The 24,987-nt window shown below is 40.3% G+C and overlaps 1 protein-coding gene across 1 annotated transcript in view; it reads left to right on the top strand.

Moving 5' to 3' along the window:
- LARS2 (leucyl-tRNA synthetase 2, mitochondrial) overlaps positions 1-24,987 on the top strand; it is a 343,246-nt gene that overhangs the window by 143,337 nt on the left and 174,922 nt on the right. The gene's annotated exons all lie outside the window — the stretch shown is intronic.

Below are 24,987 nucleotides of genomic sequence, written 5' to 3'. Positions count from 1 at the left end.
CTCACTAAAAAAAAAAAAAAAAAAAAAAAAAAGAATGGATTATGTGGGGGGCAGCTAGGTGGTGCAGTGGATAGAGCACCGGCCCTGGAGTCAGGAGTACCTGAGTTCAAATCCAGCCTCAGACACCTAACACTTACTAGCTGTGTGACCCTGGGCAAGTCACTTAACCCCAATTGCCTCACTAAAAAAAAAAAAAAGAATGGATTATGTGGTTCAAGTCATAATAGGTCTTAGGGATGAATGGTTGGTTGGATAGATGGATGGATGGATGGATGGATGGATGGATGGATGGATGGATGGATGGATGGATGGATGGATGGATGGATGGATAGATGGATGATCTTGTATTCCTTTTCTTCTCTTGTTCTCCCCCTGGGAAAGTAAGATGGGGGTTTCCCTTCAGATGTTTCTTATCTACTTGGGGGAGATAGTTGAAATCATAGCAAAAATACAAGTGAAGATTGTTGGACCATAGATTTAAATCTAGAAGTGACTTCAAAGGGCAGGTAGGTGGTGTTGTGGATAGAGCAACTGGCCCTAGAGTCAGGAGGATATGAGTTCAAATCTGGCCTCAGACATTTACTAGCTGTGTGACCCTGAGAAAATCACTTAACCCTGATTGACTCCAAGAAAAGAAAACAAAAATATATGAGACCTCAGAGGTAAACTAACCCAACCACACTTGAATGGAAAGTAAATTTTGGTCAAACTGGGTTTGAAGGGTAGGGACTAGTTGAATGCCCATGATAGTATGCTGTAAATGTTTGGTTGAAATTTTTGTTTGAACAGCTGAAGAATTGATTGATGGTTAGTTGTGGTCCCCAGGAAAAGAATTTCAAAGTATCTTGAAAACAAAGAAGTGAAAAGTGCAAACTCCCAAGCATATGAACTTCCATGTTGTAAAGGTCTTTATTTAAGATGGTTTATTGAGAAAGTATTCTCATACAAAATGGAATGGGATCTGCTTTTAAACAAACCAGTTCATGATGGGATAAAGAAATAAAGGAAAGCTGAGTTTGAATATGGAAGAATTTCCAATCTTCCTCAGCTAGGGTTAAATTTATGATATCATACAGAAATCTGTGAAGCATATACAGTTGTGTAACGGAGCAGGGACCCCTATGCTAGGTGTTTGAAAGCAGAACAAATTAATTATTTTGGTGACTTCTGTTTTCTTTAAAAATGCTAATGTACAAATTAATGAATTTTGCCATGTAATTTCAGAGAAGAAAGGATAAGGGCATGGAAGGAGGAGAATTAAGCAAAACAGAGTCAGAGAAACCTTGAACAGCACCACTTTTTGTTCAAGGAAGCATTATTGATGGTGGTGATGATGATGGGCATGAAAATTAAACAGTACTTTAAAGTTGACCATCTTATTTCTTCAAAATTGTATGCAAGTATTAGTATCTCCATTTTACAGATGAGAAAATTGAGATGAAGAGAGGTTGTGGCATTCTCATAATCATATGGTGTCAGAGCCAGGATGTGAACCCTCATCTTCTGACTCCAAGTCCAGTGCTTGGCTGGCTCTATGGAAACAAGAAGTCAAAGAACAAAGAGATGACTGTCCAGCCTCAGGCTCATTAAACTAGAAGCTCATGTTTACAAAATTAAATCCATCATAACTGGCTAGGGACAAAGTGTACCCAATGGATGTTCCCTGTACTTGAAAAGTGTACCATTTGGATTTGATATTTTTAACAGTGCTTGACCAGATTCCAAGAGTAGGAGATGGACACTTTCAGGATGCAGGGTACCAGAACAACCCAAGGAACTGGAACATGCCAGGGAATCACAGGACCTTAGGTCTAGAGCTGGAAAGGACCTCTAAGGTTTAATTCAAGCCTTTCATTTTATGGATGAGGAAACTGAGGTCCAGGAAGTAAAGTAACTTACATCTGTTGAATATTAAATATAGTTTATTTTTCCTGTCTCCTACAAACAGATCAGAGAGATTAATATTTAATTTCTCCTACAAAATTAATACACAGATCAGAGAAATTATAATATCTTATAATATCTCCTACAATTTGTTTCCATACCTGTCCTCCTACAAAACAGATCAGAGAAATTAATCTCCTACTAACCAGATCAGAGAACATGGCTACAAATCAGATCAGAGACAGAAAAAAAAACACCACATAATACCAATTTAATTTTGTCCCAAGAAGAAATATAACATGATCATGCTGGAGACCTCCCCTGCTCAGAAGGGAGCTCATAGACCCATTCTTTCTAAGGGTTTTAAAGGTTTCTTTGCTCACAGGGTGCAGAATAACTTCATTAGCATGATACAAATCAACCCAAAGCAAATACAGTTACAAGAATGGATGTAACAGAGGCATCATGATAAGATTACTGGATTCCAAAAAAGGGTTTGGCAAGGATGAGGACACCCAGATGTCACCATAAGATAGGGACTTACTATCCTGAGGGGAAAGAAGTCACTAGGCAGGGTCTTTTATCTGCTAGCTATCTGGGTTTAGTTTGGAGTTCAATCAAAGGATATTTTGTTCCTATTGATCCTATTAGTCCAGGGTTTCATAAAAAATACTTTTGAATAAGAAGACACCTCCATCAAATCCAGGTGATCCATATATTCATATTAACACATCTAACTACTTATATTTACTGGTATTTATCCTCTTCATATGAAGTTGAAACCACTCCATCCCATTTTAGTTTTGATATCTTAACTAGGTGAGAACATGCCTCAATCAATCAATGAAGCAATCAATCAAAAAAAAATTTAGACTAAGTACAAAAAATGAGTTCATGAAATGAATTGACAGCAGGCAAGAAATATGTTTGAATAAGCTAGGAAATTTGGTAACATTTTCTTCCAGAGACATCTATCAATTATCAAGCAAGCTGAGAAGGGAGAGGAATTCCAGACATTGGACACTGCGGCTTTCCAGCACACCTTTGAGGTCAAAGGTAGAAATGAGCTATGGCAGAGAAGAGAGCTGTTGAGTTTAATCATTGGCTCTACAGGTGCCTTGGAGCAGAAGACCCAGGATTGGGAAAGTTCCATGTTAAAGAAGACTCTTATCTCAACTTTCTCTCTTGGTGTTTGTCCCTAGATATAATAATATAATCTATGATTTCATTACCCAAACATTTCCAGTAAACTGAATTTTGCCTCAACCACAAAAAAAAAAAAGCCAGGAATTAACCTAAGATAGTTATAAATGTGAAGTTAGGCAGGGAGTCCAACCTCTGCTTCAATATTAAGAATTTTCCTACCTGGGGGTTTGGAGCGATTGTGAATGAATGCATAACTTTTCATCTAAAATAAAGTCCCTAAAGTCATAAAGTAGAACATGACATGGACTTTAGGGATCATCACATTGTTCTCTAGGCTCAAAGGAGATAATTATTGTAATAAAATGTTATTTATTTTTTCAGTATATACTATTGTAACGATTGGAATGACGCCACCTGCTGGAGACTTACTGTAGAAGAGTTCCACCCATGAAGCGAAGGTCTTTGAGGGCAAGACCAGGAGTCTTTTCTTTGGCGTCAGGAAGTGACGTGGGCTAGTGGGAGGAGGAAGGAAGAGACTGGCACTCGCTCTGACTCTCTTGCCTTTGGACTCTGGTGGAGAGCGGAGCTAGAAATGTGCTCTCCCTTTAATAGATAGGAATCTAGGCCTTTCTTTCTCTTTACCAAATTCTTATTCTCCTTAATAAATGCTTAAAAGTCTAACTCTTGCTAAAGCTTATAATTTATTGGCGACCACTCATTAGATATTTTAGACAGTTTAGCTAGAATTTTAGCCCTTAACACTATGTTCACATCTCCCTCATTAGACTATAAACTCAGAGATTATTTCGTTCACTATATATATATATTTTTTTTTTTTGGGTGAGGCAATTGGGGTTAAGTGACTTGCCCAGGGTCACACAGCTAGTAAGTATCAAGTGTCTGAGGCCAGATTTGAACTCAGGTACTCCTGACTCCAGGACCAGTGCTCTATCCACTGTGCCACCTAGCTGCCCCCATTCACTATATTTTTAACTCCAGTCTTGAACATAGGGCAGAACTTAATAAATAGCTGTTGACTGGCTGATTGCCCAAGGGCACACATCAGAGGCTATTTTAAGTTCAAATTCCCAGGTCTTCTAATTTAAGAGCCAGTGCTCTTTCCATTGTACCACAAAGGACAAGATTAGAAATAGAGCTAAAAGTAGAGCTCTGGGGGTAGCTAGGTGGCACAGTGGATAAAGCACTGGCCCTGGATTCAGGAGGATCTGAGTTCAAATCTTGCCTTAGACACTTGACACTTACTAGCTGTGTGACCCCGGGCAAGTCACTTAACCCTTATTGCCCCCCAGCCAAATAGAGCTCTGTAGCCAGCTACATCTAAGCTCAAAGAGACTCCAAAAGACTTTCCATGGATTTACTACCTACTTCTGACAGTTCTTACTTACCAGTTATTTAAATTGGGCTCTCCATGTTACATTCCATTCTCTGTCCTACACATACCAATAAATGACTTAGAAGTAAAGCATGTATAAATGTATAGAATGTTCCGTGTCCCCAAAACAGAAGGTTCTATTTGATTACTACTAATACTAGTCAACATTTATATAGCACCTTAAGGCTTATAAGTCCAATTTCACATATTACCTCATTTTAACCTTACAATAACCCTGGGAGATATTATTCTCATTTTACAGAGGAGGAAACTAAGGCAGACAAAGGTTAAATGGCTTGCCCCAGGTCACCGAACTAGAAAGTGAGACAGGATTCATACTCAGGCCATCCTGACTCCAAAGCTCTATCCACTGAGCCACCTAAGCTGCCTCCTTTGTGACATATGTTGTTCCCCAAAGAAGTAAATGTGATACAATGATAAAACTACAAGACTGCATGCTGTAGAAGAAAGGGTGTTGGACTTAGGGTCAGGAGTACAATTCAACATTTATTTAGTGCCTACTGTGTTTGCTGTGTGAGGTACTGGGTATACCAAGACAAAAACAAAGCAGTTAACCTGGGTTGGAATCTCAGTTCACGTACTGGGCTTCGGGGAAGCCCAGCTAAAATCTCAGAGCCTCACTTTCCTTGTCTGTAGAAACAAAACTCCTACCACAAGCTTCTTAAACCTTAAAGCATTATATAAATATAATGTATTATTGTAGTTACCCTGCAGGTTATCTTCTTGGGCATATTATTGCATTTTAAATCTGTTTTTGCCTTTATTTAATTTTTGTTGTTGTCACGGACAGAGAAATGGTTATGGAGTCAAAGGGTCTGGGTTCAGTTCCTGGCCCTGATTCTCCCTCTTTACATTTGAACTTGAACAAACCACTTCCTACCCTCCCCCAGGCCTCAGTTTCCCCATTTGTAAAATACAGGCATGGATTCAATGACCTCTACAAGCCCCAAAGGGGCTCTGAAATCTTATGATCATCTACAGCAGGGCTTCATCCAGGCATCTCCCATCCTTTGTTCTTCACACTCCTACTCAAATCACAGGTACCACCATTGCTTCTGTAGAGGATAAGTATTGTAATTTCTTTAATTTAGGCTTGGGCTTGATGTCTTGGTTGGCTCCATAATACTGAAAGCTGTCATTTCCCATACTGGGACAATCATCCAGGCTGACATTTCTTCTTGGAGATGATAGAGGAAATGATGATCATAAAAAGCTTAGCAGCATTATCGTCCTAAATTGAGGCTAATTAACCTACAACTTCACCAAATCGATATTGTAATGCTCATTTCTCAAAGTACCAACAAGCTAAAAAGTAGCTCGAGTGTACCTGCCCTTCATGCTGACCCCCATTACTGTTTTTCTCCATCTGGCACAGAGTAGGCATTTATTAAATGCTTACTGACTGACTGAATCTGAGACTTCATCTACCGTCCAGCTGCTAAAGCCCAAGGAGATCTGTGCTACCATGCATGGCCAAGTGCAAACCAGCATGTCTCTTATAGAAACATGTCCTTCAGGGGGCAGCTAGGTGGTGCAGTGGATAGAGCACTGGCCCTGGAGTCAGGAGGACCTGAGTTCAAATCCAGCCTCAGACACTTGACACTAGCTGTGTGACCTTGGGCAAGTCACTTAACCCTCTGCCCAACCAAAAAAAAAGAAAGAAAGAAATAGAAACATGTCCTTCAAAGCAGGGGAACAAATCAAACCTGGGGATAGCTCAGAATTTCAGAGTTGTAAGGGACCTTGGTGACCATCTAGTCAAATGATGTCGTTGGGATTTGTTTAAATTCCCTCCATAACATTATCCAACCAGTGGCCATCTAGTGCTTGCTTGAGGACCTCTGACAAGGGGAACTCACTATTTCATAAGGCAGTCCATTCAGAAGCTACCACGCTACCCCATTGCTCAGGGAATGTCAGTCATTCTTTATATTTATGATAAAATATGAACTTCTCATTGGCATCAAAAGTTCTTCATAACCTGCCCTCTTCCTATCTTCCCATTCTTTTTACACCTGACTCCTCTCCATGCATTCTGCAATTTAGAGACACAGCTCACTTTGCTTGGCCTTGAATAAGACACTCCATCTCCCTCCACCATACCTTTGCACTGGTTATCCCCTGGGGATGCCTGGAATACCATTCTCCCTCACCTCTTATTAGTTTCCTTTTTTTCTTCAAGATTCAGCTCAAATCTTACCTTCTGCAGGAAGCCTTTCCTGATCTTTCCAGCTGTTGCTGTTTTCTCTTTCATACTCCTTCCATCAACTCTGTATATTCTCTCTGGCTAAATATATCTATATGTGTGTTTATGTATATATGCATGCATGAGTGTATATGTTTGTATATATACATATGTGTATATGTGTTTTGTGTATGTACACATGTTTTATTGCATAGTGTGTATATACATATGTTATATACATATCTATTTTGTGTATGTATATACACATATTTTGTGTATATGTATGTATATGCATGTTATATGTGCATATATTTTTGAGTGTGGTCGTGTGTGTATGTGTGTGTGTGTGTGTGTGTGTGTGTATATATATATATATATATATATATATATGTATATATGTATGTATGTATGTATATAACATCTCCTGCTTGTAGCTAGTTATTTACATATTGTTTCTCTCATTATACCTTGAGGGCAGGGATCAGTTTTGTTTTTCTTTGAATATCTAGTGCTTAAGGCTGTGTCTGTCACATAGCAGCACTTAATAAATCCTTGTTGACTGGCTGGCTCTGTTTGTCTATGCATATTAGCTCCAGGCATACAAAAGAAAGCACCTTATTTCTTTTTTCTCTGTTCCCTAGTAAGCTAAAGGAGTTCAATAACCTGCTCATTTATGACCATAGCATTATATGTACTTTGGAACTGACCAGCCCAGACCTAAAAGACAAAAGGATCTGAGATTTAGAGCTAAAAGACGTCTTTAAAAGCACCCAGCCTGTCTGCTTCAATTTGTAGAAGCAGAAATTGTCCAAGCATTAAAGAGAGGTGAGATGAGTGTCTGAGGTCTCCCTGGTTGTTTAGACATTTTCAGTCACATCCAACTCTTCTTCATGATCCTTTTTTTTTTTTTGAGGGTGGGGGGAATTTCTTGGGAAACATATAGGAGTGGCTTGCCACTTTCTTCTCCAGTTCATTTTCCTGATGAGGAAACTGACGCAGACAAGGTTGAGTGACTTGGCCAGGGTCACACAGGTTGGAAGCATCTGAGGCCAGATTTGAACTCACAAAGAGGTATCTTCCTGACTCAGGCTCAGTGCTTTACCCACTGTGCCACCTAGCTACCCTGGTCCCTCTGGCAGTAAGGAGCAGAACCAGCATTTAAACCAAGGTCCTCAGACCCTTCTTTCCAATGCACTATGGTTGCTTCTCAATATAGAAGCTGGGTCTGTGACAAGCTGTCTGCAGCTGTGGCCTAGGCCTCTGCTTTGTGTCCTGCTAAGGACAGAAGTTGCCACATGCTTGTAAATTAGTTAGCTTTGGAAGTTAACTAGACTCTATCAGTTCACTAGGGTGGAGGGGAACATAAATAACATGCTTTTCTTTGCATATAAACGTTAATAAGAATGTATGGAGGGGCAGCTAGGTGGCGCAGCAGATAAAGCACTGGCCTTGGATTTGGGACTACCTGAGTTCAAATCCAGCTGAGACACTTGACACTTAACTAGCTGTGTGACCCTGGGCAAGTCACTTAACCCTCATTGCCCTGCAAAAAAAAAAAAAAAGAAGAAGAAAAAGAATGTGTGGACCTCCTGGATTTGATGGAGCTGCCTTATCATCCAAAAAGGATTTTATGAAACTCTGGATTAGCAAAATGCCCTTTGACTAAACTTCAAACTAAACCCAGATAGTTAGCAGATAAGTCCCATTCACTAACTTCTTTCCTCAAGAAAGTAAATAGATCAGGGGCAGCTATGTGGCACAGTGGATAAAGTACCAGCCCTGGATTCAGGAGGACCTGAGTTCAAATGTGACCTCAGACACTTGACACTTGCTAGCGGTGTGACTCTGGGCAAGTCACTTAACCCTCATTGCCCTGCCCACCTCCCCCCCCCCCAAAAAAAACCCCAAAACAAAAAAACCCACAAAAAAAAGAAAGTAAATAGATCTTATTGTTTTCCTTATCAAATATCTAGGCTTCCTTGTCCTTGATAAAAACCCTTCCTTTTTCTTTAAGTTAACTGTTATAGTATTTGCTTTAGGTTAATTTGTATCATGCTAATGAAACTGATGTTACCCTGTAACCAGTGAGCAAAGAAACCTTATATACCCTTAGAAAGAGGGAATCTGAGAGCTCCTTATTAAGAAGGGGTCTCCACATGAGTCATGCTTGTTCTTGAGACAAATAAACTGGTGCTAGGTTTTTCCTGTCTGTCTCTGATCTGGTTTTTCCTGTAGGAAAATTATTTTCATAATTTCTCTGATCTGTTTATTCATTCATTCATTTATTTAATTGTTTATTTATTTATTTAGAAGACATTATGTTCTCTGATCTGTTTTTTCTCGTAGGAGACAAGCAAATAAAAACAATATTTGACACGAAAAAACTGACCCTCTGACAAAAGTAAGGGATTGGATACTTTGAATCATTTTTCTCAGAGGTGGCCATACAGCAGCACCCTCATAGGAGCAGGGATCTTGATCAGCAAATCTGCTAGACCAAACGCCTCATTTTACAACTGAAGAAACTGAAGCCCAGAAAGGGGAAGTGATTTACCCAAAGGAATGCAAGTAGTGAGCAGTAAGGGCTGGAATTGGAACCCAGGTCCAAGGGCACATGACTGCAAGATGGTGGTTGGACAGAGGTAGAGTCTGTGGTTTTAAAACAGAGGGAAGCTAACTGGGAAGGGTGTGTGTGTGTGTGTGGTGTATATGTTGGGGGGGGGGGGTAGGAGTTGAGAAAAGTCTGGCTTTTAAAGGTATAGCTATAAACAATCTGCCACAGAGACTGCTAAGGTCAAAGTCTAACTCATCATCAATTAACACAGCTTTTTTTTTTCTATAGGATTTATAGGATTGGAAGAGCTATGAGAGTATATGAATCATGGTTTATTTGGATTGAATTTATTTTTGTTCAAGCTTTCCTTGATCCCCCTCCCTTCCCATCCCCACCCCCCACCCCCCGCCCCCAGATGCTGGTCCCATCTATCCCAGCAAGTACCTAGTATTCATTTTGTATTTTTTGTTATTTAGTCATTAAGTGGTCTCCAACTGTTCATGACCCCATGTACTATAGCACACCAACACCATCCATGGGGTCTTCTTGGCAAAGATACAGGAATGGTTTGCCATTTCCTTGGATTTAGGGAAAGGTTGAGTGACTTACCCAGGATCACACAGCTAGTAAGTGTCTGAGACCAGATTTGAACTCACATCTTCCTAACTCCAGGCCAAGTGCTCTATCCACTGAGCCACCTAGCTGCCTTTCATTTTATATACATTTATACTATGTATACTTGTATATTCTATATGTACTTATATATACTATGTGTACTTATGTATACTTATGCATATTATTTGTAATTTGTAATTATAAATACTATGTGTACTTATGTATACTATATGTACTTATATATACTATATATCCTTATGTATACTATGTGTACTTATGTATACTCATGTATGCTATGTGTACATATATCCTATGTATGCATAGTTATACTATATATACATGTACACACATATATATGTTCTTTCCCTTTTTAGAGTATAAATGCTTTTAGAGCACCTTTGTCTTTGTATCCCAGTGCCTAACATATTACCTGGAACAGAGTATGTGTTTAATAAATAAGTGATGATTTGTTAATTCTATCATTTATTGATTATAGACTATTGACCCAGGATTGTATCCTCTGTGGAATACAAAAAAGTACGATATGTGTTATAATTAAGGAAACAACATGAACACATAAGATACATAAGTATAATATAAGCAGATTATAAGCAAACAATATGAGCATAAAATAATTATACAAATATGAGATGTTACAAATCAGTATATGATTAAGTGCTAGATGAGAATAGTTTCACACTTGTCAGTTCTTTATGCATTTTTTTATATTTTCTGTGGGTTGAAATAAAGCTTGTGCGATATGTATGCATTGTTACCTTGAGTGCTTGCATAGGGAGCAGGGGCCCTTTTATATACTTCTGAGGAGTCCTAGAAACAGACTATATTTCAAGATTTCCCAGATGAAATTCTAAGCTCAAAAGGTTAGATTTTTGGAGTTACCACCAAGATTGAAAACAGTCCTTGTAAGCACAGAATTGGGGCTATGCTGGTGTTAAAATGATAAGCCTTTGTTTCAGACAGAAGTTAGGGGGTTATTGAAGGTACTGTGTAGTTTCTGAACAGGATTCTAGCCTATTTCCTTCCTTTTTTTTTAAATTCTGGACACACAGATAAAATATTTGTCCAGGAGGAATGTTACTTGAGTACCAAGCCAAGTCTGGGGCATTTTGTATGACTCCAGATTGGTAGAATGTTTTTGTTTTTTGTTGTTTTTTGGTGAGGCAATTGGGGTTCAATGACTTGCCCAGGGTCACACAGCTAGTAAATGTCAAGTGTCTGAGGCCAGATTTGAACTCAGGTCCTCCTGAATCCAGGGCCGGTGCTTTATCCACTGTGCCACCTAGCTGCCCCCAGATTGGTAAAATGTTGAGAGAGAGTCAATGTGTAAAGGGCAGAGTTGGTATGAAAACTTTGGAGAGGAGAGACATGTTTTCAAGAAAGCTCCAAACTTTCTCCAAACCAGATATATGAAGAAAGACAGACTTCAGAAGTGGCAGATATACAGAAGCCAGCATGTCCCTGATGTTCAATTTGCCTTCTTAGAGACTTTGAAGGAATTTCTCCTAGGGTGAGAACAAGACTCTCTCTTAGAAAAGAACAGAGCAGCCTAATGGCCCCTCTCTTGTGCTCCTCAAGGCTGGGTTGCAATCTCCCTTGAAAATGGATAGGAGCAGCTAGGTGGCACAGTGGATAGAGCACTGACCCTGGAGTCAGGAGGACCTGAGTTCAAATCCGGCCTCAGACACTTAACACTTACTAGCTGTGTGACCCTGGGCATGTCACTTAACTCTGCCTCCAAAAGAAAAGAAAAGAAAAGAAAGAGATGGGAAAGATTGCAGTGATATCTACCAATGCCTCCCCTTGAACTGTCTCCAGTTAGTCAACTCCAATGGACATATATATCTTACATAGCTATATAGGCTGTCCATCCAAATGCTATGCTTCATCCTCTAAGAGAAATTCAGAATAAAAGAACAACAGCCAAAACTCACTGTCTGACCTAAAGACATTAAGAACATTGCAAAGAAATATGCTTTATCTACATTCCACTCATCACAAATAATAGCAGAGTCTTAATGCCTTTGTGTCACAGTTTGTGCTGTTTTTAAAATTCAGGATTTCTACAAATAGAATTGCATCTTACCTGGCAGGAAAGTGCATGAAGCATACTTCCAACAACAAAAAAGATCCCCCCTCCCCAACCCTCTCCATCATACTCTGTAATGAATAGATTTAAAGCTTGATTAAAAATTCTGTCTTGGTGTCTAAGTCAACTTGTGATGCTGAGTCATGATGACTCCCTCTGTCCTACTCCAAGTATCTCTTTTTTTCCTCCTTTTTATACTCATAATAGATTTGAAACTTTCAGAAAATCTGCTAGCAATTGTTCCACAAAAGGAGATCATTAGTAAGCTGTATGTCTAGATGTGGATTACTCAGACTGGGTACCTTTTCATGTCCAGCACTTTAAAACAACAACAACAACTAGATAGATAGATAGAGAAGTAGACAGACAGACAGACAGACAGACAGACAGACAGACAGACAGACAGACAGACAGACAGACAGACAGATAGATAGATAGATAGATAGATAGATAGATAGATAGATAGATAAATAGATAGATAGATAGATAGATAGGTGAATAGACAGAAGAGATAGACAGACAGATAGATTATTGCTCATCCATGGTTCCTGAGGCTATGAAATGACCTTTGAGTTGACCTTCAGAAAGCATCTGACTCACCTGCTCCTGGTTTATTAAGGAGCATAAGAATTTGGGGAAGAGAAAGAAAGAGGCTTAGATGCCTACATCTATTTATCTCAGGGAGCCAGCATTTCTAGCTCCACTCCCCACGAGGTCCTGGAGAAAGAGAGAGAGAGAGAGAGAGAGAGAGAGAGAGAGAGAGACAACCTCGACCCTTCTTCGTCCCATAAGCCTCCTGTGAAACCGGGAACATCCTGTCCACACGCACACACAGCTCCAAGCTAATTGGCTGGTAGCTTTGAACGACAGTACCCACAAACAAATGTCACTACCTGATGCCAAGGAACTGACCTTCCAAGCCACATGGCTTGCCCTCAGAAGCCTTCTCCTCATGGCAGAGCTTTCCTACAGTAACTCTCCAGGAGGTGGTGTCACTCCAATTGTCACACCAAGAAATATCAATGATATGCTTACTAGACTATAAGCTCCATGGAGGCAGGGAACACATCCTATTAAAATGTAATGTTTTCCACAATGCATAACAGAGTACTCTGAACATTGTGATGAGAGTCTAAGGAACATTCATTGAATCATTGAACTACAGGGGACTAGAACAGATTCATAGCATCAGATAATTAGAGCCAGAAGACCACCAGGTCTAATGTGCTCATTTTACAGATAAGGAAACTGAGAACTAAGGAAATTAAATGCCTTGCCTAAAGTCACACAAGTAGTAATCATCAGAGGTGGGGTTTTACCCCAGGTTTTTCTGATTCCAGGCTCTCTATCCAGTACTCCACACTGCCTCTCAGTTTACTTTAATTTAATAATCATTTATTAAACACTTAATATATAGGGCATTAGTTTAGATGAACTTCAGAGTCCTTTCTAATACTCCATGTTAGATAGTCCCTCCATAATGCAGATTGCAACCCATCTACCCCTTCTTGTTGTGTACAACTTTTGTCCTTGATTCTCCCATAAAATATCCATGGATAGAATTCAGAAGACCTTATTTATTAATAATAAATATTTCTTCAAATCATAACAAATATTTATTGAACATCTGTGCTATACTGCGAGGAATATAAACGTAATATAATATAACATAACATAACACAACACAATACAATATAATATAAATATAAGACCAGGTTTCTGCCCTCAACAAGCTTATAGTTTATCTGGGACTAAAGACATCTACGTGGATCATTCAATGGTGGAAGAGGCAGAGAAGAGAATACAATTGAGTTCCTAAGCCCTATCTATACTTCCCACCTTCTGGTAGTCATAGTAAGCTTGTTGGGTCTCTATTCCTGGCTACACCTCAACCAGAATGCTCCTATTGGTTCTCTTTATTCTGAGAGCTGGTCAATTATTTTTCTTTTAGAAAAAAGTAGTTTATATCATACAGCATGTGTCTTAGAGTCTGCCTTCAGTGAAATAGCAGAAGCATGCCAGCTAGCCCCAGGAGATTCTTTTAAACCAGGGCCTGGTAATTTACATCCAGGGTGAGAATTCTGAGGCCTGCCCCCATGATTTATTTCTGGAAAGGTCAAAAAAGCAGGGAAGGAAATGTCAGGTTAGAATTATTTATTAATATTCCACTTACAAATTGTTTCTAATGAGCCCACATCAATCCAGTGTGGTAAGTGGTAAGGATGTTGGTCTGATTTTTACAGGTAGGGAAAATAGGAGGCCAAGGAATAAAGCCCTCCTTCCTGTGTAAATCAGTCAAATGGAGGAGCTAGGTGGTCCACTTATAGAGTACCTGACCTGGAGTCAGGGAGACTCATCTTCCTGAGTCCAAATCTGGTCTCAGGTACTTACTGGCTGTGTGACCCTGGGCAAGTCATTTAACCCTGTTTACCTCAGTTTCCTCATATGTAAAATGAGTTGGAGAAAGAAATAGCAAGCCACTCTAGTATCCTTGCAAAGGAAAACCCCAAATGGGGTCATAAAGAGTCAGATACAACTGAACAACAAATAAAGGATGGAAAACAAAAAGAGATAGAAGGAGAAAGAAAAGCCATAGAAAGCTGATATTTTGAGCTACACTGATTTAAATGAGACTCTTAAAAGAGAAAAGGTTTGAAGTGACTCCTGGAAGCACTCAGCAAAATCTGCCATCTTCAGAGTAATTTTTTTTTAATATTGCCTAAATTAATCCAGCATGACTAATCCCTGACAGGTTTAGTCAGAAGGGGCTGAAACTCGGGAGGCAGGAAAGGGGCTGAAAAGAGGCTAAGGGTGAAGGATGAACAGGAAGAGGACCAAGTGAGAGGAAGGGGCTGATGCCCAGAGGAAACTGAGGCTGGGGGGATTGGGGAGATGCTGACCAAATGAAGAAGAGAAGGCAGCAGTAGACCTGAAATCCAAGGACCTCAGTTCAAATTCTACCCCTGTTACTGTGATATCTTGGTCAAGTCCCTTCCCCTCTCTATGTTTTGATTACTTTAGCTGTAAAATCAGAAGGTGGGACTAGATGAGCTGGCTGCAAGTGACCCCAAGTCTTCTCATTTTACATCTGAAGGAACTGAGGCAAAGAGACTTGGCTAAAATCCCATAGAATGCTACATTGATCATTCTATGACAAGCTGACCTTCACTTAAACTCTCAGAGCCTCAGGTTCCTTCTCTGAAAAATAATACTACCCACTTCACATACAGGGTTGTGGTGAAGATGAGGAGAAATGCTTGTTCAATAACAACAACAAGCTTTTCTGAAGTGCCTACTGCATACCAGGCACAGAGTATACAAAGAAAGGCAAAAACAAGGTCCTTGCCATCAAGAAACTAATGTTCTAATAAAGGTGACAACATGCAAGCATACATGATATGTGCATATAAGATATATACAGTGTAAATGAGAGATGGCTCAGAGGGAAGGCACTGCCAGTGGTGGGAAGAAGGGAGGGGATACTAGGAATGGCTTACTGGAGAAGGCCAGATTTGAGCTGAACTTTGAAGGGAAGCCAGGAGGCAGAGTCAGAGATGGAGTATCATGTTCAAAGAACAATAAAAAGGCCAGTGTCTTAAGATGGTGAGTACAGAGAAGGGAGAAAAAGTGTACAAATATTGCAAAGGTAGAAAGGAGCCTGCTAGGTGATGCATGGAACACTAGGCCTGGAATCAGGAAGGTTCATCTTCCTGAATTCACATCTGGCCTCAGACATTTACTAGCTGTGTGACCTTGGGCAAGTCACTGAGCCCGATTTGCCTCAGTTTCCTCATCTGTAAAATGGGCTGGAGAAGGAAATGGCAACGTATTACAGTATCTTTGTCAAGAAAATCCGAAATGGGGTCATGGAGAATAGGACATGACTCAACAACAACAACCACAGGAAGGGGCCAGGTTGTGAAGGGCTTTAAAAAATCAAATGGGGGGGGGGGTGCAGATAGGTGGCACAGTGGATAGAGCACTGGTCCTGAATTTAGGAGGACCTGAGTTCAAATCTGGCCTCAGACACTTGACACTTACTAGCTGTGTGACTGACCTTGGGCAAGTCACTTAACCCTCATTGCCCCGCACCCCGCCCCCCCCAAAAAAAGTCAAACAGGAGTTTATATCAGATTCTGGGAATTAAAGGGAGCCACTTGAGCTTATTGAGTAGAAGTGCGGTATAAGAAAAATCTCTTTGGCAACTGAGTAGAGGACAGGTTGATGTAGGGAGAGAATCGAGGCAGGGAGACCCATGAGAAGGTGACTGCAATAGTCTCAACTATGTGAGAAGAGAGAAGGGGACATATATGAGAGATGCTGTGAAGGTAAAAATAAGCTTTGTCAATGGTTTGAATGTGAGGTGAGCATGAGGGAGGGATTCAAGAAGGAACTGACCTATTGGACCTGGGTGAATGGAAGAGTAAGCGCCCCTGGACAGTAATAGGGAAGTCTGAAAGCATGGAGAGGTTGTGAAGTGGGGGTGGGGGAGAGGTGTGAGTTCAGTTTTTTAAAATATTGCATTTCAGATGCCTACAGGACTTCCTGTCCGAAGGCAGCTGTTGATAAGGTACTGGAGCTCAAGGGTGGACGCATAGTTCTGGGAATCATTTTCATAAAGATAATAATTGAACCCATGGGATTTTGTTGGTGGTGGTGGTGGGTTTTTTTGATGGGGCAATTGGGGTTAAGTGACTTGCCCAGGGTCACACAGCTAGTAAGTGTCATGTGTCTGAAGTTGGATTTGAACTCAGGTCCTCCTGACTCCAGGGCCGGTGCACTATCCACTGTGTCACCTAGCTGCCCTAAACTCATGGGATTTGATAAGATCACCAAGTGAGAGGGAGAAAAAGGAGGGGCCTGGAACACAGCTTTGGAAGACACCCATAGTTAGTGGGTGGGACTTGGTTGAAGATTCATCAAAGGAAACTGGAAAGGAGCCATAGGTAGGAGGAGAACCAGGAGAAAAAAGAGTCATGAAAACTTAGAGAGGAGAAGGGGATGAACAACAAGAGGACAGGAAGGAAATTTGATTGAACAATTAAGAGATCATTGGTAATTTTGGAAAGGGCAGTTCTGGTTGAACGATGAGGTCGAGCCAGATAGCAGAGGCTTGGGAATCACGTGGAAGGAGAGGAGGCTGAGGGACTGATTATCAAGGATTTTAGCTGATAAGGGAGGAGAGATAAAGGACTTTAGCAGGTGTTCAAAACAAGTAAGGGTTTTGAAAGATAGGGAAGACATGGGCACGTTTGTAGGCAGCAGGTAAGAAGCCTGAGGATAGAAGGAGAGACTAGAATGAGGGGATTTGCCAGGAGCAGCAATCTGTTGAAGAATATGAGATGAGATGGAAGGAGCTGGGATCACTTGAGAGAGGCTTGCTTGGCAAGAAATGCCATCTCTGTGTGAGACAGGGATGAGAGATGACCTAGTAGGGGGAAATGTGAGACGAGGAGGGGAGAGAATGCAGCTGTCAGTGAATGGCCTCAGGGTTTTCAGGGAAGTATAAACTGAGGTCCTCAGGTTGGGGGTGGGGGTGGGGAATAGATGCCCTGGGAATCTTGAGGAGGCTTCAAAAGGTTTGGAATAGCCATTATGGTGAGTGTGAGAGCAAGTGAATTAGGATTAAACCACTTGGTGATACACCTTTACTAGGTGTTCATATCACATTGATTCTTTATCTAGTGGAGGTACTGGATTAAAGAGAAGCAAATAGATTTTGTTTCAGAAAGCTCATTAAGGGCTAATACTATAATTTTTCTTCCTTTCTCTCTCTTTCTTTCTTTCTTCTTCCTTCCTCTTTTTCTTTCTTTCCCCTTCCTTCCTTCCTTCCTTCTTCTTTCTCTTTCTTTCTTTCTTTCATTCTTTCTTTCTTTCTTTTCTTCCTTTCTTCCTTTCTATCTTTCCTTCTTTTATATGTTCCAGAGACTAGTGCAATGTCTTACACATAGTAGGTGCTCAATGAATGAATGAATGAATAAATGAAACAAGACAAAAGTAGAAAGGGTGAAAGGATGGATGTAAAAATAGGTAGAGGCAAAAGAGATGAGACCTATTCAATAATTCAGGCTGAAGCCTGATGTTAAAAGAAGCCCGGTAAACACATTGGAAGGCTTGTGGAGGGAAAGAAAAGTGCCCTCACCATGGAAACCTTTAGCAATGATGTCATTGACCAGAGAAAGGCTTCAGTCCTGAAGAGTTCAAATCAAAACTAAGCCAAATACAGGAAGAAACCCTCTAAACCCCAAGAGGAGAACAATACTGACAACAACTCACATTTCTGTAGCACTTCAAGGTTTGCAATTTAATTCCTTCTTCAACAATCAATCCATGAAGAAGGTTCTAGTATCTGCATTTTACAGAGGGGGAAAACTGAGGCTCTAAGAAGGGAAATTCTGGATCCAAGGTAACACAACTGATATATATCTGAAGTCACATTTAGACCCAGCACTACTGACTCCAAGCTCAGTACATTAACTACTCCGTCATGCTATGGTTAGAAGAGTAGGACCTGGGGACAGCTAGGTGGCACAGTGGATAAAAAGCACTAGCCCTCAGTGCCCTGCACACACACAAAAAAAGCGTAGGACCAACTGGTCTTCCTTTGCAATGCCCATCTTTCTCCCCAAATTCCTTATGTTCTTCTACTTTTAGGGAAATCTCTAATTATTCCTTTTTTTACTTTGAGTACTTAGCATTTGCTATCTTGATTGATTATTTATTTATTTTGGATTTGTTATTTGTCATTTTATCCTTGCATCCATCAACAAGCATTTTCTAAGTACTTACTATATATCAGGAACTGGGGATTCAATGACAAAAATTTATTAGTGCCTTGGGCAGCTAGGAAGGAAATGGCAAACCATTCCAGTATCACTGCCAAGAAAACCTCAAATGGGGTCATGAGAGTTGGACACAATTCAACAACAACAAGAAGAACAATGACAATAACAACAACAATCCCTCTTGAAGCCTACCTTTTATGGATGTAGGACTTTGGTAAAACAAGGTAGGAAGGAAGAGGCAAAAACAGAGACATTGGAAAGTAAAAAGACTCTCTTTCAGATGGAGAAGAAGCACTCTCTACTTTGAATGGTTCAACTTCTTAAAAAAAGGCCAGCAGAGGGGCAGCTAGGTGGTATAGTGGATAAAGCACCAGTCCTGGATTCAGGAGGACTTGAGTTCAAATCCAACCTTAGACACTTGATACTTACTAGCTGTGTGATCCTGGGCAAGTCACTTAACCCTCATTGATCCAGAGGGGGGGAAAAAGGCCAGCAGAAACAATGGCTTGCCTCTCTAAACAGACTGCCTCAGTACCTTTACTCCCATCCACTCTTAGCGAATCGGGGAAGTATAACAATGAGGGTGATCAGCAGAAATAAAGGTAGAATCCCTCACTTAGGGAACTTGCTCAGAAGGAAAGATTGTTCATCTGGAGTGGCCAGACCTTCCCACATCCAGCTTAATAGAGATAAACCTCTGAGTGAGGCTGAAAAGTCAGAGAAGAGTCTTCTGCCAATCCTAGCCGAAAGTCAACATCCTTCAGGAAAGAAACGTGTTAGACTCCAGCTGAAAAAAGCACTGTGACAAACCTCAGGCACTCTCACACTGCCATGTCCTAAATCCTTTATCATGGTGACAGTTCAGTACCCCTGAGGGATTGATAGTCCAGTATCTCTAGTACCTATCTTCCTTCAAGGAAGAATTGATGTTACAGGTGGGCTATCAGGGCTGGGAAAAGAGCCTTCAAGAAATGTACCAATGGGGACAACTAGATGGTGCATTGGATATAGCACCAGGCCTGGAGTCAGGAGGACCTGAGTTCAAATCCAGCCTCAGACACTAGCTGTGTGACTCTGGGCAAGTCACTTAATCCCCATTGCCTCAAAAAAAGAATGACAGAAATGTATCAATGGCATAAGACCAAAGAAAAATATGAACATTTAAGATAATCAAATTACAGCTGCTTTCCAAGAAGTCATTTATTGTCAGTCTAATCAAGTGTCAGAATTCAACCAAAAAGTACTTGCTGATATGGCTATTTAGTAACCCAAGACTTCCAAATCTTTGGTTGCCTTGGGGGAAAGGAGGCAAGAAGGTTTTGCTACTGCTCTGGGTGTTGGGAAGGAGCTGGGTTTTTTTGTCATTATCCCTATCCAACAAAGAAAAACGAGACTTTCTTTTTGTTGTTGTTTTCTTTTGTTTGTTTTTTCTTGAGAAATGAAACTTTCAATGAAAAGTCATTAATTATTAGGTTCTCTTAAAAGCTACAGATAATAATTTTAAACTTCACCTCTGAGTTCAAGTTACTTCTTTCACTGGTCCTTGGACACAACTTCTTTGATGCTCAGCCTTCTCAGGTCTTTGAGAATTGCTCTGGCCAAAAACTTGGTCACCCTGTGGCTAACCTGCCCATTTGTCTCTGAATTTAGATGAGTTGGTTATTGAGGAGAGACAGAAAGGAGACCCTTAAAGCAGAGTTTGTTTTCTGATGGAAGCCTCCAGGAATTCAAGCTCATCCCCACCCCAGGATGAGATAATCATGGATCTAGAGTATGCAGAATTCCAAGAAGTATAAAAACTACTGGTGTTCTAGGGAGGAGTATGTGGCACAAGCAGTAAAGAGTTATTTCTTGCCAAAAATCTTGGGTGAGGGGAGAGGATAAGTTAGCACAGCCAGGGGTTGAAGGCAAAGTGACTCAAGATGACTGAGCAGAAGAATTAAATAGCTTGCTTACACTCAAACTTTTATAGGGCAAAGTGAGATCTGCTAAAGCAGATTCCAATTGGCTACATGGGGCAGCATTAACTAGCTTCTAGAAGACCTGAATTCAATGACTAACTTTTATAAGCTGTGGACTATTGATCTTCATAATCCTATTTTGTTATGTCCCTCTTTTTCCAACCTCCACTATTGTATAATATCCTTTGGGGCCTCATAGTAAATCTTTAATTTTTTTTTTAAGTAGGGCTTTGGTGGGAGTATACATTTACATTTCTTTGACTTCTTACTTCTCAAACTTAAGTATGGTTTTTTTTTACTTCCTTCACTGTTTTGAATCCCTCTTGGTCTTGAGTAAGTCTTTATTCATAATGGATGGCTTGCTGTGAGTAAAGGAGAGGCATATATTCAGAAAATTTCACTTCAGTCATTTTTAGTTATGTCCAACTTTTGGTAATCCCATTTGGGATTTTCTTAGCAAAGATACTGGAGTGGTTTTCCATTTCCTTCTCCAGCTCATTTTACAGACATGGAAACTGAGGCAAACAGGGTAAAGTGACTTGTCCAGGGTCACACAGCCAGTAAGTTCTCAGCTGGATTTGAACTCAACTCTTCCTGACTTTAGGCCCAGGGCTCCATCTACTGCACCAATTACCTGCCCATTCAGAAAATAATACAATGTAAAAGCAAGCGATATCAACAAAGATGTTTTAAAATCATGCAGTCCAGTGAAATACACAGGCTCTAATCATTTGCCCTTTTTTTTTAAAATAGAAAAAAATTAATTGGTCAGAATAATGAAATAAGTAACAGGAAAAATCATTCAGAGGGGCCCTATTTAACCTCCCATACTAATGTGTGGCTATTCTCTCATAACACACTTTTGGTAAATGGAATAAGGAACAAAGGAACAAATCCTCAGAAAACTCATCTTCTAAGGTAAGAAAGGATTTCAGTTTCTGCATCGTCTGCTTTGCATCACAGCCGCCAAAACCTCTGCCTTGGTTCTTGTGATTTCTCCCAGGAATCTGCAATGCCTCACTTCTTTTTTTGTTTTTTAAGTTTTTTGATATATTTTTTTACTTTACAAATATTTACAGATTACTCCCACTTTGTGACAGCAATGCATTCTTGTATCAAATAAAAAGAGGTAAGGAAAAAATGAAATAATGCAGTGATCTCATCTGAAAATTCAGGCAACATTCCACATCTGTCTTTTCCCTCCCATCTCTCCATTAAAAAAAAAAATTAACAGGAATCTATTTTGTCTCCCTCCCTCCCCACACTTCATTGGAAAGAAAGAAAGAAAACAACCAAATTTCTTGCAACAATAAGTGAGCAAAACAAATTTCATCTATGGCTGTGTACAAATATATATTTGTATGTCTCATTTCACTTAAGCTGATCAAAAGAGGGCAGAGCACGCACACACATACATAAAGATTTTGTTGTAGAAATACATTCAACTCCACAGGGATACAGATAGGAACAAGAAGAAGGGCAAGGGAAATGTAATAGAAAGGGAAGATCCAGGGAGGGATTAGTCATAAGCAAAACAAACCCTAAGCCTGGAAAGAAGATAGTGAAGAGAATATTAAAAGAAAAAAGAAAGAATAATAACTTGAAATAGGAAAAGAAAAGTGTAAAGAAGAGTAGAATAGAGGGGGAGAAAGCAATTAGCTGTCACAATTGTAAATGTGAATGGGATGAACTCACCCATAAAACAGAAGTGGATAGCAGAATGGATTAGAAAACAAAATCCAACAATATGTTTATCAGAAACATATTTGCAACATAAATATTCACACGGGGTAAAAGAAGGAGTTGGAACAAAATCTGTTATATGGGAGTTGAACACAAAAAACCCAAGGTAGAAATTATTATTTCAGACAAGGTAACATCAAAAGTAGACTTAATTAAAAGAGATAAGGAGTGGGGAATACATTTTGCTGAAACAATGAATGAATTTCAGTGGATGGATTTCAATACTTAACAATCAGTTAATAAACATTGATCAAGCATCTATGTGCCAAGAACTGTGTTTAACATATGTATATATGGCATATGCATATGGAATAACTTCTAAGCACTTAAAGGAAAAACTAAACAAATTACATGTAGAAATAAACAAAGAGTAGGGGGAAGGGAATAAGCATTTAGATAATGCTTACCATGTAGTAGGCAGTGCATACCCCTATCAGTCCTAGATAACTTTAACCAAAAAAAACCCCAAAAAACCAATAAAGAAATTTAAATGACCTGAATAGAATTTTAGAAAAATTAGATATGATAGACTTCTGGCCATTATTGAATGGATATAGGAAGGAGTATACATATACTCAGCTATGCACGTCACCTTCCCCAAAATCGATCGTGTCTGAGGACATGAAAATCTCATAAAAAATGAGAAATGCAGAAATATTATACAAATCCTTCATGGATTACTTCTCGAGAACTGATTTTTTGGATTAAATCACCCAGATTCTTCTCTTCTCTTGTTGGTCACATTTAGCTTTACATAGCTCAATATGTATATGTATACTCATCAAAGTTTTGCCCAATTAATGTGAATGCATCATAGAACCATAGGTGATCAGAGAAGAAATGGCCTTTGAAGTTTATAGGGTCATAGATTTATATCTTAAAGGGAACTTTAAAAGCCATCTAAGTTAACCTTTTCATTTAAATATGAGGAAACTGAGGCCCAAAGAAGTTAAAATGACTCATCCAAAGTCTTAAGGGTAATGATGGTAGCCAGATTTGGACCCACATAGGATCATGGTTCCCTTTTCCACCCCCACCTCCCATGTGGATTAGTTTTTCCTAAAAGGCAACCAAACTCCCCCTGGGACTGAACTTGTTGTTGCCTTTCTTGATCAATCAATCAGTAAACATGTATTAAACATCTATTATGTGCCAGGGGGCAGCTAGGTGATACAGTGGATAGAACCTGGAGTCTGGAGGACCTGAGTTCAAATTCAGCCTCAGATACTTACTAGTTGTATGACCCTGGGCAAGTCATTTAACCCCCATTCAACTCAGTTCCTCCTCTATAAAATGGGAACACATTGGAGAAGGAAATAGCAAACAACTCTAGTGTCTTTGCCAAGAAAACCCCGTGGACTTTAGAATCGGACACAAATGAATGATTGAACAATCACAATGACAAAAATGTGCCAGGCACATTTCCCTTACGTGATGGGGATACAAAAAGAGGTGAAAGACAGACCCCGCCTTCAAACAGCCTCCTGGTCACATAAGGGCATAAAAAGTCCTATCCATGAGGAGTTGGGGCTTCTCTGACTTGCTGGACTAAAGACCACAAGAGTCACCATACCTGCCAACCAAACCCATTTCCCAATGCAGACAGGCAGGGACAAAGGAGACTGAGTCTCTAGAAGCCCAACACCACCGTGTTCTTGGTATATAGCTTTGCTGTGTTAGAACATAGTCAACTTCCTCTTGTCAATGGTTCAGTAACTTAAGAGTGTCCCTCCCATTTCATCCCAGAGTTGTACCTGAACTAACAGGGTTCTGACATCAGAACCTCTTTCAACACCAAGTTTCCTGACAAAGGCAGCATGGGTTAGTGGATAGAGAGGTGGCTTCAGAGTGAGGAAGAGCTGGATTCAAATCCTAACTCAGACCACAGATCCTCTTAAACCCCTCAAGCGACTCTTTTTTTTTTTTTTTTGCTGGGCAATGAGGGTTAAGTGACTTGCCCAGGGTCACCCAGCTAGTAAGTGTCAAGTGTCTGAGGCCGGATTTGAACTCAGGTACTCCTGAATCCAGGGCCGGTGCTTTATCCACTGGGCCACCTAGCCACCCTCGGCAAGCAACTCTTTAAGACTGGATGACCAATTGAAAGCAGTGGCTTGGAGGGACAATGAAACCACAAGTCCAGAGTTCATCCTTCCTGGTGGATATTCTTTCCGCTGTGGGCAGATAAAGCACTGGCCCTGAAGTTGGGAGGACCTGAGTTCGAATCTCACCTCAGACACTTACTAGCTGTGCGACTCTGGGCCAGTAAACATCTGGAGCCATCTCTATCCCATGTCCTCTTGGAGAATTGAAGGATAAAAACCAACAGCACTGTACTGCTCCTCTAGTCCAACTTAATTTTTTTTTTTTTTTGGTGAGGCAATTGGGGTTAAACTGGCCCAGGGTCACACAGCTAGTAATTGTTAAGTGTCTGAGGCCGGTCGAACTCAGGTCTTCCTAAATCCAGGGCCGGTGCTCTATCCACTGCACCACCAAGCTGCCCCCTAGTCCAACCTCATTTTACAGATGAAGAAATTCAGGCCTAGGGAGATCCTAATTTTCCAAAGGTCACACATGCAGCTACTTAACAAGAGAT

This window comes from Dromiciops gliroides, chromosome 5 (assembly GCF_019393635.1).
Source record: "Dromiciops gliroides isolate mDroGli1 chromosome 5, mDroGli1.pri, whole genome shotgun sequence".
In the NCBI taxonomy this organism is placed as follows: Eukaryota; Metazoa; Chordata; class Mammalia; order Microbiotheria; family Microbiotheriidae; genus Dromiciops; species Dromiciops gliroides.
Note: the sequence above shows the minus strand (reverse complement) of the source record. Positions and strands in the feature narration are given on the sequence as shown.